General features: G+C 34.1%; 1 protein-coding gene across 12 annotated transcripts in view; it reads right to left on the reverse strand.

The window, feature by feature from the left end:
- Positions 1–19,004, reverse strand: part of STX17 (syntaxin 17) — a 135,596-nt gene that overhangs the window by 72,284 nt on the left and 44,308 nt on the right. Inside the window, exon 3 of one of the 12 annotated variants that reach the window (XR_012127100.1) lies at positions 2,367–2,427. The exons of the other annotated variants lie outside the window; for them this stretch is intronic. The gene's annotated coding sequence lies outside the window, so the exon portion shown is untranslated. The remainder of the gene's footprint in view (positions 1–2,366; positions 2,428–19,004) is intronic. 12 annotated transcript variants of the gene reach the window in all.

Raw genomic sequence — 19,004 nt, forward strand, 5'->3', positions numbered from 1 at the left:
CGCTCCACTGCCCTGGCTGCTATGCAGCTCCAGGGCTCCCCACCATGCTATGCAGACTGCTGAACCTTCCTCCCAGCCAGCTGCCACCGGCTTGCAAACCAGCAGCCCCTGCCCTAGCATCAGGCCAGACAGAGGGAGGCCCCACCCACAGCAGCTAAAAATACAAAGCATAGAGGCTTCCGCCTGTGTGTTCAGCCCACTGGCTCTGGCAGTGGAGACAGGCACAGCAGCCAGGAAGCAGGAAACAGCTCTGTCCTTCCCCCAGGCACGAGCACCACTCTTGTGACCTGCGAAATCGCTCCAGGGGCTGAGCAGCTCCAGACAGTAGAAGTTCTGGGAACTAGAGAATGCCACATATAAACATGAAACTTCAAAGGAACCTGGTTCAAACTAAAATCCCAGAAACATTAGAAAAAGGACCAAGTGCAACTGAACTCACCAATCTTCCTGAAAGACATTTCAAAATAAAAATGATAAACATGCTCATGGAGGTACAGAAAAGTATTAAAAAACTCAGGGAAGAATTCAAGAGTGAGATTCAATCATTAAGGAATATAATATCTGAAATGAAACATACAATGGAGGGATTTATAAAATTGGATAAAGTAGAGGAGATGGTAAATGGAATAGAAATTAGAGAAGAGGAATACAAAGAAGCTGAGGAACAGAGAGAAAAGAGGAACTCTAGGAATGTAAGAATATTTAGAGAACTGTGTAACCAATCCAAACAGAACAATATTTGCATTATAGGGGTACCAGAAGAAGAAGAAGAGAGAAAAAGGGATAGAAAGTGTTTTTGAGGAGGTAATTGCTGAAAACTTCCTCAATCTGGGGAAGGAGATAGTCTCTCAGGCCATGGAGGTACACAGATATCACAACACAAGGGACCCAAGGAAGAGAACACCAAGACGTATAATAATTAAAATGGTAAAGATCAAGGATAAGGACAGACTATTAAAAGCAGCCAGAGAGAGAAATTAGATCACATACAAAGGAAAATTCTTTAGGCTATCATTGGATTTCTTAACTGAAACCTTACGGGCCATAAAGGAGGGCATGATATATTTAATGCAATATAACAGAAGGACCTCAAACTAAGATTACTCTACCTGGAATGATTATCATTTAAATTTGAAGAAGGGATTAAACAATTTCCAGATAAGCAAAAGCTGACAGAATTTACCTCCCACAAGCCATCTCTACAGTGTATTTTGGAGGGACTGCTATAGATGTAAGTGTTCCTAAGACTAAACAGCTGTCACCAGAGGTAATACAACCACAGAAAACAAAGCATAACAATTAATTACTAAGAAGATGCAAAATCAAATCACCTACCCCCAAAGTCAGTCAAAGGATAGACAAAGAGTACAGAATATGATACCTATTATATATAAAGAATGGAGGAAGAAGAAAAAGGAGGGAAAAAACCCCATTAGATTGTGTTTGTAATAGCATACTAAGTGAGTTAAATTACAGTTAGGTAAAGGAATTACTGTTGAACCTTTGGTAACCATGAATCTAAAACCTGCAATAGCAATAAGTACATACCTATTGACAATCACCCTAAATGTAAATGGTCTGAAAGGACCAATCAGAAGAGACAGAGTCACTGAATGGATAAAAAAAACAAGACCCATCTATCCGCTGCCTACAAGAGACTCAATTCAAACCCAAAGACATACACAGACTAAAAGTGAAGGGATGGAAAAAGATACTTCATGCAACTAATAGGGAGAAAAAAGCAGGAGTTGAAGTACTTGTATCAGACAAAATAGACTTCAAAACAAAGAAAGTCACAAGAGACAAAGAAGGACATTACACAATCATAAAGGGGTCAACCCAAGAAGAAGATATAACCATTATAAATATCTATGTACCCAAGAAAGGAGGACCTACATATGTGAAACAAATACTAGCAGAATTGAAGGGGGAAATAGAATGCAATGCATTCATTTTAGGAGACTTCAATACATCACTCACTCCAAAGGACAGATCAACGAGACAGAAAATAAGTAAGGAGACAGAGGCACTGAACAACACATTAGAATAGATGGACCTAACAGACATCTACCAAACACTCCACCCAAAAGCAGCAGGATACACATTCTTCTCAGTGCACACAGGACATTTACAAGAATAGATCATATAGTAGGACACAAAAAGAGCCTCAGTAAATTCAAAAAGACTGAAATTGTTCCAACCAGCTTCTCAGACCACAAAGGTATGAAATAGAAATAAATTATGCAAAGAAAACAAAAAAGCGCACAAACACAAGGAGGCGTAACAACATGCTCCTGAATGGATCAATGACCAAATAAAAACAAAGCTCAAGCAATGTATGGAGACAAAAGACAACAATAACTCACCACAAAATCTGTGGGATGCAGTGAAGGCCATGTTAAGAGGGAAGTCTGTTGCAATACAGGCCTACCGGAGGAAAGAAGAACAATCCCATATGAACAGTCTAAACTCACAATTAACGAAACTAGAAAAAAAAGAACAAATGAGGCCCAAAGTCACTAGAAGGAGGGACATAATAAAGATTAGAGCAGACATAAATAAAATTAAGAAGAATAAAATACCAGAAAGAACCAGTGAAAGCAGGAGCTGGTTCTTTGAAAAAATAAACAAATATAGATAAAACCCCAGCCAGACTTACCATAAAAAAGATACTTTACACACATAAACAGAACCAGAAATGAGAATTGAAATATCACTAAGGATACCACAGAAATACAAAGAATTAGTAGAGAATACTATGAAAAATTAAATGTTAACAAACTGGATAACCTAGAAGAAATGGACAACTTTGTAGAAAACTTCCAAGGCTGACCCAGGAAGAAACAGAAAATCTGAACAGACCAATTACCAGCAATGACATTGAACTGGTAATCAAAAAACTATGAAAGAACAAAATTCCTGGACCAGATGGCTTCACCACTGAATTTTATCAAACATTTAGTGAATACCTAATACCCATTCTCTGTAAAATTTTCCAAAAAGTAGAAGAGGAGGGAATAATTTCAAAGTCATTTTCTAAGGCCAACATCACTCTAATACTAAAACCAGGCAAATACACCATAAAAAATGAAAATTACAAACATCTCTGATGAACATAGATGCAAAAAATGCTCAACAAAATATTAGCAAACCAAATTTAAAAATACATCAAAAAGATCATCCATCATAATCAAGTAGGATTTATTACAGGGATTCAGGGATGGGACAATATTCAAAAATCCATTAACATCATCCACCACATCAACAAAAAGAAGGACAAAAACCACATGATCATCTACACAGATGCTGTAAAAGCATTCAACAAAATTCAACATCCATTCATGATAAAAACTCTCAACAAAATGGGTATAGAAGGTAAGTACCTTAACGTAATAAAGGCCATATATGACGAACCCACAACCAATATCATACTTAACAGCAAGAAGCTGAAAGCTTTTCCTTTAAGATTGGGAACAAGACAAGGATGCTCACTCTCCCCACTTTTATTCAACATAGTTCTAGAGGTACGAGCCAGGGCAATCAGACAAAACAAAGAAATAAAAGCATCCAGATTGGGAAGGAAGAAGTTTAACTGTCACTGTTTGCAGATGACATGATATCGTACATAAAAAACCCTAAGGAATCCACTCCAAAACTACTAGATCTAATATCTGAATTCAGCAAAGTTGCAGGATATAAATTAATACACAGAAATCTATGGTATTCCTATGCACTAATGATGAATGATGAACTAGCAGAAAGAGAAAGCAGGGGAAAAAATTCCATTCACAATTGCATCAAAAAGAATAAAGTACCTAGGACTAAATCTAACCAAGGAAGTGAAAGACCTATACCCTGAAAACTCCAAGATTATCATGAGAGAAATTAAAGAAGATACCAATAAATGGAAATACATCCCCTGCTCATGGATAGGGAGAATTGATATAGTCAAAATGGCCATTCTGCCTAAAGCAATCTACAGATTCAATGCAATCCCTATCAAAATACTGACAGCATTCATCAGCGAACTAGAAAAATAGTTGTAAAATTCATATGGAACTACAAAAGACTCTGAATAGCCAAAACAATCGTGAAAAAGAATAATAAAGCTGGGGGGATTATACTCCCCAACTTCAAGCTCTACAACAAAGCCACAGTAATAAAGACAATTTGGTACCTGCACAAGAACAGACCCATAAACCAATGGAGCAGACTAGAGAGCCCAGATATAAACCCAAGCACATATGGTCAGTCAATACACAATAAATGAGCCATGGACATACAATGGGAAAATGACAGCCTCTTCAACAACTGGTGTTGGCAAAACTGGACAGCTACATGTAAGAGAATGAAATTGGATTATTGTCTAACCCCATATAAAAAAGTAAACTTGAAATGGATCGAAGACCTGAATGTAAGTCATGAAAGCATAAAACTCTTAGAAGAAAACATAGGCAAAAAATTTTTGAATATAAACATGAGTAACTTTTTCCTGAATGCATCTCCTCAAGCAAGAGAAACAAAAGCAAAAATGAACAAATGTGCAAGGGGAACAAAAGCAAAAATGAACAAATGGGACATCATCAAGCTAAAAAGCTTCTGTACAGCAAAGGAAACCATCAGAAGAATAAAAAAGGCACTCTACAGTATTGGAGAATACACTTGGAAATGACATATCCGACAAGGGGTAAACATCCAAAATATATAATGAACTCACATGCCTCAACACCCAAAAAGCAAATAACCTGATTAAAAAATGGGCAGAGGATATGAAAAGGCAATTTTCCAAAGAAGAAGTACAGATGACCAACAGGCACATGAAAAGATGCTCCACATCGCTAATTATCAGGGAAATGCAAATTAAAACCACAATGAGGTATCATCTCATACCAGTTAGGATGGCCAATACTGAAAAGACTAGGAACAACAAATGCTGGCAAGAACACCAAGAAAGGGGAACGCTTCTAAACTGCTGATGGGAATGTAAACTAGTTCAACCATTGTGGAAAGCAATAAGGAGGTTCCTCAAAAAATTAAAAGTAGAAATATCATTTGACCCAGGAATTCCACTCCTAGGAATTAACCCAAAGAAAACAAGTTCTCAGATTCAAAAAGACATATGCACCCCTACATTTATTGCAGCACTATTTATAATATCCAAGCTGAGGAAGCAACCTGTGTCCATCAGTAGATGAATGGATAAAGAAGATGTGATACATATACACAATGGAATACTATTCAGCCATAAGAAAGAAACAAATCCTACCATTTGCAAGAACACGGGATGGAGCTAAAGGGTATTATGCTCAGTGAGAAAAGTCAGGCAGAGAAAGACAAATACCAAAGATTTCCCTCATTTGTGGAGTATAACAATGAAGCAAAACTGGAGGAACAAAACAATGGACACACAGCCTCCAAGAAGGGACTAATGGTTACCAAAGGGGAGGGGAGTGGGAGGATAGATGGGGAGGGAGGTAGAAGGGGATTGAGGGTTATTATGATAAATACACATGGTGTCGGGGGAATCATGGGGAGGACAGTGTAACACAAAGAAGACAAGTAGTGACTCTTTGGCATCTTACTACACCGATAGACAGTGACTGCAAAGGGGTGTGGGGGGGGCTCGATAATATGGGTGAATGTAGTAACCACATTGTTTTTCATGTGACACCTTCAGAAGAATGTATATCAATGATATTTTAATATAAATAATGTAAATAATAAAACAAATAAAACAATCAAACAATTAAAAAATAAAATAGCTTAGGATTGCACATCTAGTAAAAAGTAAATCTAGCAATCAAATCCAGGGTACTCAGTGTGTGTTCTCAACAATTTTACTGTAGAGTTTCCCATCTGACAGAAATAAATGCAAGCATATATGTAATTTTTAATTTTCTAATAGTTACATTAAAAAGTAAAAAGAAACAAGTAAATAAATTTTAATAATATATTTATCTCAGTACATCCAAAATATAATTTCAACATGTAACTGATATAAAAATTATTGGTGAAATATTTACATTCTTTTATTTCAGTAAGTATTAGAAATCTGGCATTTATTTTAGATTCACAGCACATCTTAATGTGAAATTTTTAATGGCTCAACAATTACACATGGCTAGGGGCTACCATATTGAACAGCACAGTTATAAAGTCTCTCTGAAGTCAAATAAAAGAATCAGGATGGTAAAACCATACGTGAAGCATACAGGGTAGGTGTTTCTGCTTCTTGGTATAGATTAGATAATTCAAACTACCCACTTACCAATGATTAATTAAAAAGCTGAAAACAAACAATAAAATACAAAAAAAAACAAAAGAAAAAAGTCAAAAGCATCAGAAGGCAAAAAGATATTAAGATATTTATAGTAAAAAAATTGGGAAAAGAAGGAAATTCAGAGAGGTGAGTCCTGACCTCATGGTCAGATCTGCTTGAAGGGATTTGCTCACCAAAGTGTTGACAGCCTAAACAAATCTCAGGGAATTAGTCAATGCCAGGGCCTGATAATATAAGCACAATGGTGCTTTGGATTGAAATCTTAAAAATCTGCCCCCTAACAACACAGATGATCCTGAGATAAATCAGACCTCCTATGAACTGTAGTTTGGCTTCCAGCTCATAAAAACCTTAGTCCCTGAAATTGTATAAAGAAAACCTTGGAAAGTTAGTACCCCAGGGCTGAGAGAAAGCAAATGAAAATCCTCTCTGAAGAAGGATAACAAAGAAAGAGAAGAAAGAATCCTTAGCTTCAAATAATTTCTATAAATAATTTTCAAATATAATGTCCACCAAAGACAATCAAGTATATGAGGACATATATGACACGAAGAAGGAACAGCATAAACAACAGACAATAGAAACATTCAAAGGGACAACCGATAGCAAATGTAACCTAAAACAATGGCTATTTTGTTCAAAGATATAAAAATAAAGCTTGAAAGTTAAGTGGGCAACTGGAAACCATAAAAATCAAAATCAAAATACAGATTTTTAAAAAGAATGAATATTTCATCATTTAAGGTGTATAAAGGAAAAACCTTTAATAAATTCATTTAGTTGAATATTAGACCAACTCAGGAAAGATACAGTAAGCTGCAAAGTAGATATGAAGAAACTATATAAAACTATGTAAAAAAGAAACACAGCAAAAAGAAATGCAGACAAAGAGGATATAATTTTTAAAAATGTACGATACACATATATTTAGAGTCCTAGAAGGAAATACATTGAATAATGACTGAGAATTTTCCAAAAACTGAGCAACACATAAATCCACAGATTCAAGAATGTCAACAAATCCTTGGAGTAAATAAAAAAATACACTACCCAAAAAAGAGAAATGGGGGTGAGGGAGAAAGATGTCTCAAAAGGAGCTACAGACAATACAATTTCTTGCAAAATACTTCCACCATCTTAGAGGTACACTGCCAATATTGCACATGGTGTAGTTGCCCTTCAAACCAGATGTATATTTATTGTGTGTTATATAACTTCTGGTTCCTTCATCCAATATACCTAGTTCAACTTTTTTTTCCCTCCAATCAATCATACCCTGAGAACCAATGTACAAAGCCAACATTGCTTCTATTATGCGTAACTGTTCTAAAGGATCTTCTTTTATGTACTATATGTATCAGAATAATGTATATTGCCATATAATGTAAAAACAACATCTACATGCAAACAAGTGTCATACCAACAAAACAACAAATAAACCTTGAAGAGGGGGGGGAAGAAATGTGGCACTGCCCCCAGGAGACCAGAATAAAGACCAGAGAAATAAAGAGTAAAACTATGAGTCCTCAGAGCAACCATGAAAGCCAGAAGACAATAGAATGATATATTCAAAGTATGGAAAAAAAATTGCTGTCCATATAAAGTTCTATACTCAACAAAAATATCCTTCAAGACCAACCACAAAATAAAGACAATTTTAACAAAAAAAAAAAAAAAAAAAAACTGAGGAAATATGTTACCAGCATATTTCATATTTGGAGATGCAGAAAGTAAAAGTGTGGATAAATCTAGATAACCAATAATTATACTAAAACAGTAATAGTAATAATGATGTCTTGAAGATTTTATATATATATTAAATAGAAATATATATTAAAAATATATTAAATAGAAATATATATTTAAAATACATTAAAATTAAAATATACAAATTAAATATATATTACATATTAAAATCAAAACATTAATTATAAATTACAATGAAAAGACACAAAATTTATATTAAAGTATATATTAAATCAAATATATAAATATTAAAATATAAAATAAAATTATATACATAATTATATTATCTAAATTGAATTAAAATACATAAATTAAGTTTATAATTTATATACAAAAGCATGTATTAAAATATATAAAAATAGCATTTATACTAAATATATATAAAATTAATACAATATATTTAGCATTTGTATTAATACATTACCTATATAAAATGCATAAAAAATATGAGGCACACATAGAACTAAACTATTCCAAGGTACCTGTATAACCTCTATTATTTATGGATATATGTTATAACTGCTAGTAAAAGAGTATATCATTCCAAAACTAACAGAGAACAATATAAAAAATATCAGTCCAAAAGGTGAAAAGGGAGATGAAAAGGAACAAAGAATATGTGGAAGAAGTGGAAAGCAGACAACAGAGTGAAAAATTTAAACCTAAATATATTAACAATTACATTAAATATAAATGAAATACATGTTCCAGTTAAAAGATCAAGATTAGCAGACTGAAAAATTATAAAAATCAAGAAAAACATCTAAAACATAAGGACAAATGGTTCAGAGGATGATAAACTATGTAAGCCTAACACCACACCCCCAAAGAAAACCTGATGTAGCAATAGAATTATCGGAAAAAGAGACGTTAAAGCCACATTACTAGAAGTAAAGAAAATCACTTTATAATAGTAATATCTTCACCGGGAATATGTAATCCTAAAGTCAGGCGTGCCTAATAACATAACCACAACTTAGATAATGCAAAAATTGACAAAGAGAAATAAGCAAAAACACAAATACAAATTTTAATATCTTCCAATTATTGATAGAACAAATGGACAAAAGGACACAAGTAAGATATAGACTTTGAACAATAATATTAACACAAGTTTGTATTAGGCATTGTATAAAACATTGTACCCAACAATTTGAGTATATACATCTTTGAAAAACCCACAACAAACATTTACAAAAATGGATTATATACTGAGTCTTAAAATAAGTTTCAACAATTTTTGAATGTTGAAATGACGTTTTTTTTAATGTTGAAAACAATGACAGCATACAGACCATGTACTCTGATCATAGTAAAACTGAACTTGAAATCATTCACAAAAATACACCTACAAATGCTACATGTCTGGAAATGAAGAAAGATACTTAAAAGAGAAACTAATAAAGATGTGGACATAAATTTCATGAAATGGAAGAAATGAATATATAATAGTTTGAAAAAGCCAAAAGCTGATTTTTGGAAGACTAATAAAATTGGTTAACTTCACTGTGAAGTAGTTTTAAAAAAATAAAGAAGGTACAAATAACCAAAAACTGAAATGAAAAAAAAGTGGACATTAATACTGATCTTTCAGACATTAAAAAGACAGAAAGAGAATATTAGGAACACACTTATGTCAATAAATGAGAAAAGTCAGATGAAATGGTTAAATCCCTGGAAAACTTTAATTTACCAAAACTGACAAGAATAGAAATCTGTATAGACATAAACTATTAAAAATTGAATGTGCATTTTGAAATTTCGCACCTCCCCACACACATAGACAAAACCAACACCATACAAAAACCTAGCATAGATGGCTTCATCGGCCAACTCTTCCAAAGAGTGAAACGAAATTACACTAATTCTTAAAGAGGACAGAAAAAAACATTCTTGAACTCATTTTATGACAGCAAAACTTGATATCAAAACTCAACAAGGGGAGTAAGTAAAAAGAAAAATTCAGATCAGTCTCACACACTTGTGAACAAGATTCAAAAAATCCTAAGGAAAATGTCAGCAATTTATATCCAGCATAATATAAAATAATAATAATAATAATAATGATAATAATAATAATAATAATAAATCAATGGATAGAACAAATTCATGGATTGGAGGACTCAGTGTTGCAAAGAAGTCATTTGATAGACATCCATAGATGAACAGATTTAAAAAATCTAGTGTATAGATTCAATATCTAGTAATTAAAATAAAATAAAATTTAAATCTATAGATTTGGTAACTTGTAGATTCAATAAATTAGAATAAATTTGAAAAAGGTTGTTTCATATGGTAGGACTTGACAAGCTGATTCTAAAATATATATAGAAATACATTACAGGGCTGAGACTAGCTTTCCTCTATTAGATATTGACTGATTGATAATAAAGCTATAATTAAGACAGTGTGGTACTGGTGTAAGAACAGAACAATACACCAATGAAACTAATAGCCTGGAAACAACCCAAACATATATGCACTGGATTTCCTGACAAAGGTGCCACTGTAGGGCAGTGCTGAGAAACATGATCTTTCCAAAACATGGTGCTTAGCCATTTGGGTATCCATATGGGAAAAAATAAAACTGGAATCACTACCCCACACCATACACTATAAAAAATCAGAAGTATACTTAAATGTGATAGGCAAAATGACAGAAGAGTATTTTCATTATGTTGAGGTAGGAAAGATTTTAAATGTGGAACAAAAAACACCAACCATAAAAGGTTGATAACCTTGACTATATTAAATTAAACAAACTTCCAGTCATCAAAGGACATAACTAAGGATAGCCACTGAATGGAAGGTAATTCCAACACATACACTGATAAAAATTAGAGGCAGAAGAGATAAAGAGCTCTTATGGATTAATAAGAGAAAGACAATCTGTAAAAATGAGGGCAAGAAAATTAAATGGACACTTTTCATAAATGAATAAAGAGTTACTCAATCTCACTAATAATAAGATAAGTATAAATTAAACCATAATTAGTTACCCACTAGAACAGCTAAAATTAAAGCCCGACTTTAATAAGTATGGTGAGGATGTATCACCTACAGGAACTTGTGTTCACTGCTGGGAGGAGTATTCAATTAGTACAAATATTTTGGAAAATAGTTTAATATATCTACTAAAGTTGAAAATAAGGATGCATGATGAATCAGCAATTCCTGTCCTGAGAATGTACTCAGGGAGAATTTTATGCACATGTATACCCGTAAAAATATACAAGAATTGTTAATAGCATTTGTAACAGAAAATGAGAATGACCCACGTTCATCAACAGTAAAATGAATACAGCAGGTAAACTCAGAATGAAAATGAATGAACTACTACTACATACAGCAACATAGGTAAATCTCAAGCCAGACACAAACGATACACAGGCATTCCTTGGAAATATTGTGGGTTTGGTTCCAGATAAAGAACTGCAGTAAAGCAAATTAAGTGAATTTTTTTATTTCCCAGTGCATATAGAAGTTATTTATACACTATACTGTAGTCTATTAGGTATGCAATAGCATTAAAAAACCAATGTACATGCCTTAATTTAAAAAGTTTATTGTTAAAAAATGCTAACCATTATGTGAGCTTTTAGCAAGTCATAATCTTTTTGCTGGTTGGAGGGTCTTGGCTTGATATTGACAGTAGCTGACTGATTAGGGTGGTTGTTGCTGAAGAGTGGAGAGGCAATTTCTTAAGACAACAGTGAAGTCTGCCACATGGATTGACCTTTCCTTTCTCAAACGATTTCTTTGTAGTATGATGCTGCTGGATAGCATTTTACCCACAGCAGAACTTCTTTCAAAATTGGAGTCAGTTCTCTCAAACCCCGCTGCTGCAGTATCAGCTAAGTTTATGTAATATTCTAAATCATTTGTTGTCATTTCAACAACTTTCCCAGCATCTTCAACCAGGAGTAGATTCCATCTCTAGAAATCACTTTCTTTGTTCTTCCATAAGGAGTAACACCTCATCTGTTAAAGTTTTATCATGAGATTAGAGCAATTCAGTCACACGTCTACTTCTAAATCTGTTTCTTCTGTTATTTCCACAGCATCTGCAGTTACTTCCTCCACTGAAGTCTTGAACCCCTCAATGTCATACATGAGGTTTGGAATCAAGTTCTTCCATATTCTGTTAATCTTAATATTTTGACCTCTTCCCATGAATCACAAATATTCTTCCTGGCATCTAGAATGATAAATACTTCCAAGAAGTTTTTTAATTTACTTTGCTCAGATCCATCAGAGGAATCACAATCTATGGCAGCTATAAATGTTAACAGTGTATTTCTTAAATAAGACCAAAAGCTGAAATTACTCCTTGATCTACAAAATGGATGCTATATTAACAAGCATGAAATCTTGTGGTATATCTCTATCAGAGCTCTGTTGCATTTTCAATGAGCAGTTATATTTTGAAAGGAATCTTTTTTTTGGAGCAGATCTCAATAGTAAACCTAAAATATTCAGTAAACTGTGACATAAACACATGTGCTATCATCCAGACTTTGTTGTTCCATATATAGAGCACAGGCAGAGTAAATTAGCACAATTATGAAGGGACTTAGGATTTTCAGAATTGCAAATGAGCCCTGGTTTCAACTTAAAGTCATCAACTAAACTAGCTCCTAACAAGAAAGTCAGCCTATCCTTGGAAGCTTTGAACTCAGGTATTGACTTCTCCTCTCCAGCTATGAAGGTCCTAGATGGCATCTTCTTCCAATAGAAGCCTGTATTATCTACAGTGAAAATCTGTTGTTTAGTTAGCCACCTTTGTTAGTTATCTTAGTGAGATCTTCTGGATAACTTGCTGCAGCTTCTCCATTAGCACTTGCTGTTTCACCAGCACTTTTATGTTATGGAGATGACTTCCTCCCTTTACCTCATGAACCAACCTGCTAGTTTCAGATTTTTCTGCTGCAGGTTCCTCACCTCTCTCAGCCATCACACAATTGAAGAGAAGTAGGGCCTTGTTCTGGGTTAGGCTTTGGCTTAAGGGAATGTTGTAACTAGTTCATCTTCTATCCAGACTATTAAAACTTTCTCCATATCAGCAATAAGATGATTTTGCTTTCTTATCATTTGTGTGTTCATTGGAATAGCACTTCTTATTTCCTTCAAGAACTTTTCCATTGCATTCACAACTTGGCTACTTGGTGCTAGAGAACGAGCTTTTGGCCTGTCTTGGCTTTCAACATGCTTTCCTCACTAAGCTTAATCGTTTCTAGCTTTTGATTGAAAGTGAGAGATGTGAGACTCTTCCTCTTACTTGAACACAGAGGGGCCCTGCAGGGTTATTAACTTGTCTAATTTCAATATTATTGTGTTTCTGGGAACAGGGAGGTCCAAGGAGAGGGAGAGAGACAGAGGAATAGCCAGGAAGTGGCGCACTTAGAACACATACAACATTAAGCAAGTAACTTTGTAGTCTTATATGTGTATGGTTTGTGGCACCCCAAACAATTACAACAGTAACATCAAAGATCACTGATGACCATAACAAATATAATAATTAAAGTTTGAAATCTCGAAAAAATTAGTAAAATGAGACAGAGACATGGCATGAGCAAATGCTGTTGGGAAATGGCAATGATAGACTGCCTTGATGCCACAAAATTTGTAAAAAAACAAAATAACAGCAAAGTACAATCAAGTGAATGCAATAAAAGGAGGTCTGCCTGCATTCCGTATAATTCAATTTATATAATTTTCAAAAACTATATTAAACTATATTCTCAGTGACACAGTTTGGTGGTAAAACAATGCAGAAAAGGTAGGAAGTAGTCACCATATAAATCAAGACAGTGATTATTATGGGGAGAGAAAGGTGGTTATAATTAATTGGGAAGAGGCTAAGAGGGGCTTCTAGGATGCTGGTAATTGCCTGTTTCTTGACCTGAACACTCTTGATTACATGAGTGTTCACAGTTTAATAATTTAAGTGTATATGTTTTATGTAATTTATAGCATGTATATTTCACAGTAAAAATTTTTAATAATATTTTGAGAAAAGAATATTGCATTAACCTGTTTGTCAATTAAGGATTGAAACAAATTTGGAAGCATTTGGGTAGGAGTAAAATTGAATAGCAATCTCATTGTGGAAGTATACTAGGTACCACCTTACTGGGTAGAATATATTAATTCATTTGTCTAGGTTATAAGGTTTGTAGGAAAACAGACTATGCCTAATTTCTTCACCATTGTATCCTCAAGGCCATGTTTGCTCCCTGATATACAATTTGTTTCCATAAACATGGTAAATGAATGAATGCTTTAGTATTTCCACAAAGAGGCAATGCAGTGGTCCAACAACAATAGAGACCACCAACTATCAAGAAACCAGCTGGAATTCTTACCCAGGAAAGCATAATACAAGTCACTATCATTTGAGACATTTTATCTTTATTAGTTGGAAGAAATAATGAAAGACACTACTTTTTTTGGAATTATTTCTGACAGATAAGCATAAAATAGTGAAGTGGAAATGAAACCCATGAGAGAAAACAATCATGCCATCTTGGAGTTCATAACAGTTGCAAAAAAGAATACTGGAAAAAAATGATACTTTAGGGAAGTGAATCAAATTTAGAGAAAATGGTTGTAGGATGCCATAGCAGAAATTATATCATTATAGGAGGAATCTTTTTTAAAAGAAAAAGTCTCTAAAATGTGAAATTCTGACATAATAAAAAAAAGTTAGCCTGATAAAAAAAAGAAAATAGCATCTTATGAAGAATCCAACATGGTTGTATAAGGTATGTTACGATATGTTCAGAATTTTTAAGAGGCTTGTTTAAAAAAAATGAATTAAAAAAAAAGGCATGTGAAAAAAGGATGAATATGAGAAAGTGGTGTGAAACAAGGAGAATCATGTAAGTAAACTGAGAGCCCAGAATGAGCGGAGGCTGGTGAAAATGTTAAGAACAATAAAATGGATTTAAAAAATACATGGAGAGCAAAGAAGGTTTAGGCCTACTGTTTGGGGCAGATGGTATAATGCTAACAGATGATGCACAGAAAGCATAACTACTTAACTCCTATTTTCCTTCTAATTCTCTATTAAGGAGAAATATTCAAAATTGAAAGAGGCATAAGAAACATGTTCAAAGGAAACTTGATATAACTTATGGTAAGGATCTAGACAGCCTTCATGAAGGTGAGATTTGAGCCATCCCAGAAGAGTAATATTGAGAAAATAGAACATATGAATAATAGAATACATTGGGCAAAGAGAGGGCTAGAAGCTTTCTAAATACTATATTTCATCAACTTTAGGACATAGTATCTTTCTTACATCTTAATATCTGTAAAATTGGAATGTATCTTGAAATAGATAGTTAAGAAAAAAAAATTGTGCTTAACTGACAGCACTTTCCTTTCTTACAGGTATACACAAATAATGCTGTGTCTTACAATTGATGGTGCCTTAGAGTTAATTTCCTCCCTTAGTTTCTTTAGTACCTATGACAGTCAGAGTAGGGGTCTGAAAAGTAGAGATTCTAAAACTTGGTTCATCAGTTCATGAATATTTTAAGGTAAAATTTAAGTTTAAATTCCTCTGAAGGTATTAATAACCTAAAACAATTTACCTTCAGTTTTTTATTGAAGTATAGCTGATATACAATATTATATTGGTTTCAAGTATACAATAGAGTGATTCAGCAGTTACACACATTATTAAATCCTCACCCCAATTAGTGCAGTAACTATCTGTCAACATAGAAAGATGTTACATAACCACTGACTATACTCCTCATGCTGCCCTTTCATCCCCATGATCAACTCATGACTGAGATTTTGTGCCTCTTTATCCCCCTCACCTACCCAACCCACCACCCACAATCGCTCCCCATGGTAACCACCAGTCACTTCTCAGTATCTATGTTTTGTTCATTCTGTTTTGTTTTTATATTTTACAGATAAGTGAAATCATATGGTATGTCTTTCTCTAGCTGGCTTATTTCACTTAGCATAATATCCTCTAGGTCCATCCATGTTGCTGCAAACAGCAGGATTTCTTTCTTTTTTATGGCTGAATAATAATCCATTGCATACATATATGTACTACCTCTTATTTATCCATTCATCTATTAATGGACACTTTGGTTGCTTCCATATTATCTTGGCTATTGTAAACAGTGTGGTAATAAACATAGGGCTGCAAAAATCTTTTCAAATCAGAGATTTTGTTTTCTTTGGTTAAATTCCTAGAAGTGGAATTACTGAGTTGGATGATATTTCAATTTTTAGTTTTTTGAAAAACCACCATATTGTTTTCCACTACAGTTGCACCAATTTACATTCCCACCAACAGTGTAGGAGGGTTCCCATTTCTCTGCATCCTCACCAGCATTTGTTATTTCTTGTCTTTTGGATAGTGGCCATCCTAACTGCTGTGAGGTGATATCTCATTGTGGTTTTAATTTGCATTTCCCTGATAATTAGTGATGTGGACCATCTTTTCATGTGCCTGCTGGCCATTTGTATTTCTTCTTTGGAAAAGTGTCTGTTCAGGTCCTTCACCCATTTCTCAATTGGGTTACTTGTTTTTTGGGTGTTGAGGTGTGTGAGTTCTTTATATATTTTGGATGTTAACCTTTTATTAGATGAGTCATTTATGAATATATTCTCCCATACTGTAGGGTGCCTTTTTGTTCTGCTGATGGTGTCCTTTGCTGTGTAGACGCTTTTTAGTTTGATGCAGATCCACTTGTTCATTTTTGTTTCCCTTGTCTGGGCAGATAAGTCCAGAAAAAAATTGCTCATTGTGATGTTCAAGACATTTTGCCTAAGTTTTCTTTCTCCTAAGAGTTCTATAGTTTCATGTCTTATATTTAGGTCTTTAATCCAATTTGAGTTTACTTTTGTATATGCAGTTAGACAGTATTCCAACTTAATTCTCTTGCGTGTAGCTGTCCTGTTTTCCCAACACCATTTATCAAGACTCTCTTTTCCCCACTGTATATTCATGGCTCCTTTGTCATGTATTAGCTGATCATATGTGCATGCGTTTACATCTGGGATCTCTATTCTGTTTCATTGATCTATGGGTCTCTTCCTGGGCTAGTATCATACTGTTTTGATTACTGTAGCTTTGAGGTATAGCTTGAAATCAGGGAGTATATACCCTTAGCTTTATTCTTTCTGAAGACTTCTTTGCCTATTCATGGTCTTTTTTTGGTTCCATATGAAATTTAGGATTATTTGCTCCAGTTTATTGAAAAATGCCATTGGTATTTTGGTATTGCATTGAATATGTAAATTGCTTTGGGCAGGATGGCCATTTTGACAATATTAATTCTTCCTATCCAAGAGCATGGGATAGATTTCAATTTCTTTGTGTCTTTAATTTCTCTCATAAGTGCGTTATAGTTTTCAGGTCTTTCACCTCCTTCGTTAGGTTTACTCCTAGATATTGTATTCTTTTTGATGCTACTGTAAATGGAATTGTTTTCCTGATTTCTCTTTCTGCTAGTTCATTCTTAGTAAATAGGAACAGAACAGATTTTTGTACATTGATTTTGTATCCTGCAACTTTGCTGAATGCAGTTATTGGTTCCAAGAGTTTTTTGGTGGTATCTTTAGGGTTTTCTATATATAGGATCATGTCAAATAGTGACAGTTTTATTTCTTCACCAATTCAGACACTTATAATCTCTTTTTCTTGTTGGCTAGGACTTCAGTACTATGTTAAATAAAAGTGGTAAAAGTGCCTTGCCTTGTTCCTGATCTTAGAGTAAAAGCTGTCATCTTTTTGCCATTGAGTATGATGTTAGCTGTGGGTTTGTCATATATGGCCTTTATTATGTTGAGGTATCTTCCTTCTATACCCATTTTGTTCAGAGTTTTTATCACAGATGCTAAATTTTGTCAAATGTTTTTCTTTTTGTTTTTTTTTGAGAGGGCATCTCTCATATTTATTGATCAAATGGTTGTTAACAACAATAAAATTCTGTATAGGGGGGTCAATGCTCAATGTACAATCATTAATCCATCTCAAGCCTAATTCTCATCAGCCTCCAAACTTCTAAAGCATAACGAACGAGTTCTTACATAGTGAATAAGTTCTTACATGGTGAACAGTACGAGGGCATTCATCACAGAAACTTTCGGTTTTGATCACGCATTATGAACTATAAACAATCAGGTCAAATATGAATATTTGTTTGATTTTTATACTTGATTTATATGTGGATCCCACATTTCTCCCTTTATTATTATTATTATTTTTATTTTTAATAAAATGCTGAAGTGATAGGTAGATGCAAGATAAAGTTAGAAAACATAGTTTAGTGTTGTAAGAGAGCAATTGTAGATGATCAGGTGTGTGCCTGTAGACTATGTGCTAATCCGAGCTAGACAAGGGCAATAAAACATCCACGGATGCAGAAGCTTTCTCTCAAAACAGGGGGGGTGAGGTTCTAAGCTTCACCACTGTTGTTCCTTGATTTCTGACCTGATGGCTCCCCTGCGACTGTGCCTGTCTTAGGTTTTTCCTCCCTTGAGGAATATTACCCATCTCTGGCTAACCAGTCATCTTCCAGGGCCATAAAGGGAAATGTAAAGTTGGTAAGTGAGAGAGAAGCCATATTGTTTGAAAAGGTTAGCTTTTTACTTCTTTGCAGATTTATGCCCTGTGGCTTCTATGCCCAGCACTTGTCTCGAGGTATCTTTACCACCTGGAGGAATTATGATACTCGGTAAATTCGATATGAGGCACGAATTCTATTTAAGGGTTGTAATTAGGAAGGAAGAAGAAAAGCTATAGAGGTAGCATATGGAAGAAAACATGGGAGGATTGATTATTTCTTTGACATATCTTCTTGTAGAGTACCTTAAGCATGTATAGGTTTTAAACTACTAACTAACTTGCGCACACATATTAACATAAGAGGAATATGGTGACATAAACAAAGCAAATCTATAAATACCAGCCATCTCCAGTGAAGCCAAGAAAACCATTTAG

The sequence above is a fragment of the Manis javanica genome, chromosome 2 (genome assembly GCF_040802235.1).
Source record: "Manis javanica isolate MJ-LG chromosome 2, MJ_LKY, whole genome shotgun sequence".
Taxonomy (NCBI): Eukaryota; Metazoa; Chordata; class Mammalia; order Pholidota; family Manidae; genus Manis; species Manis javanica.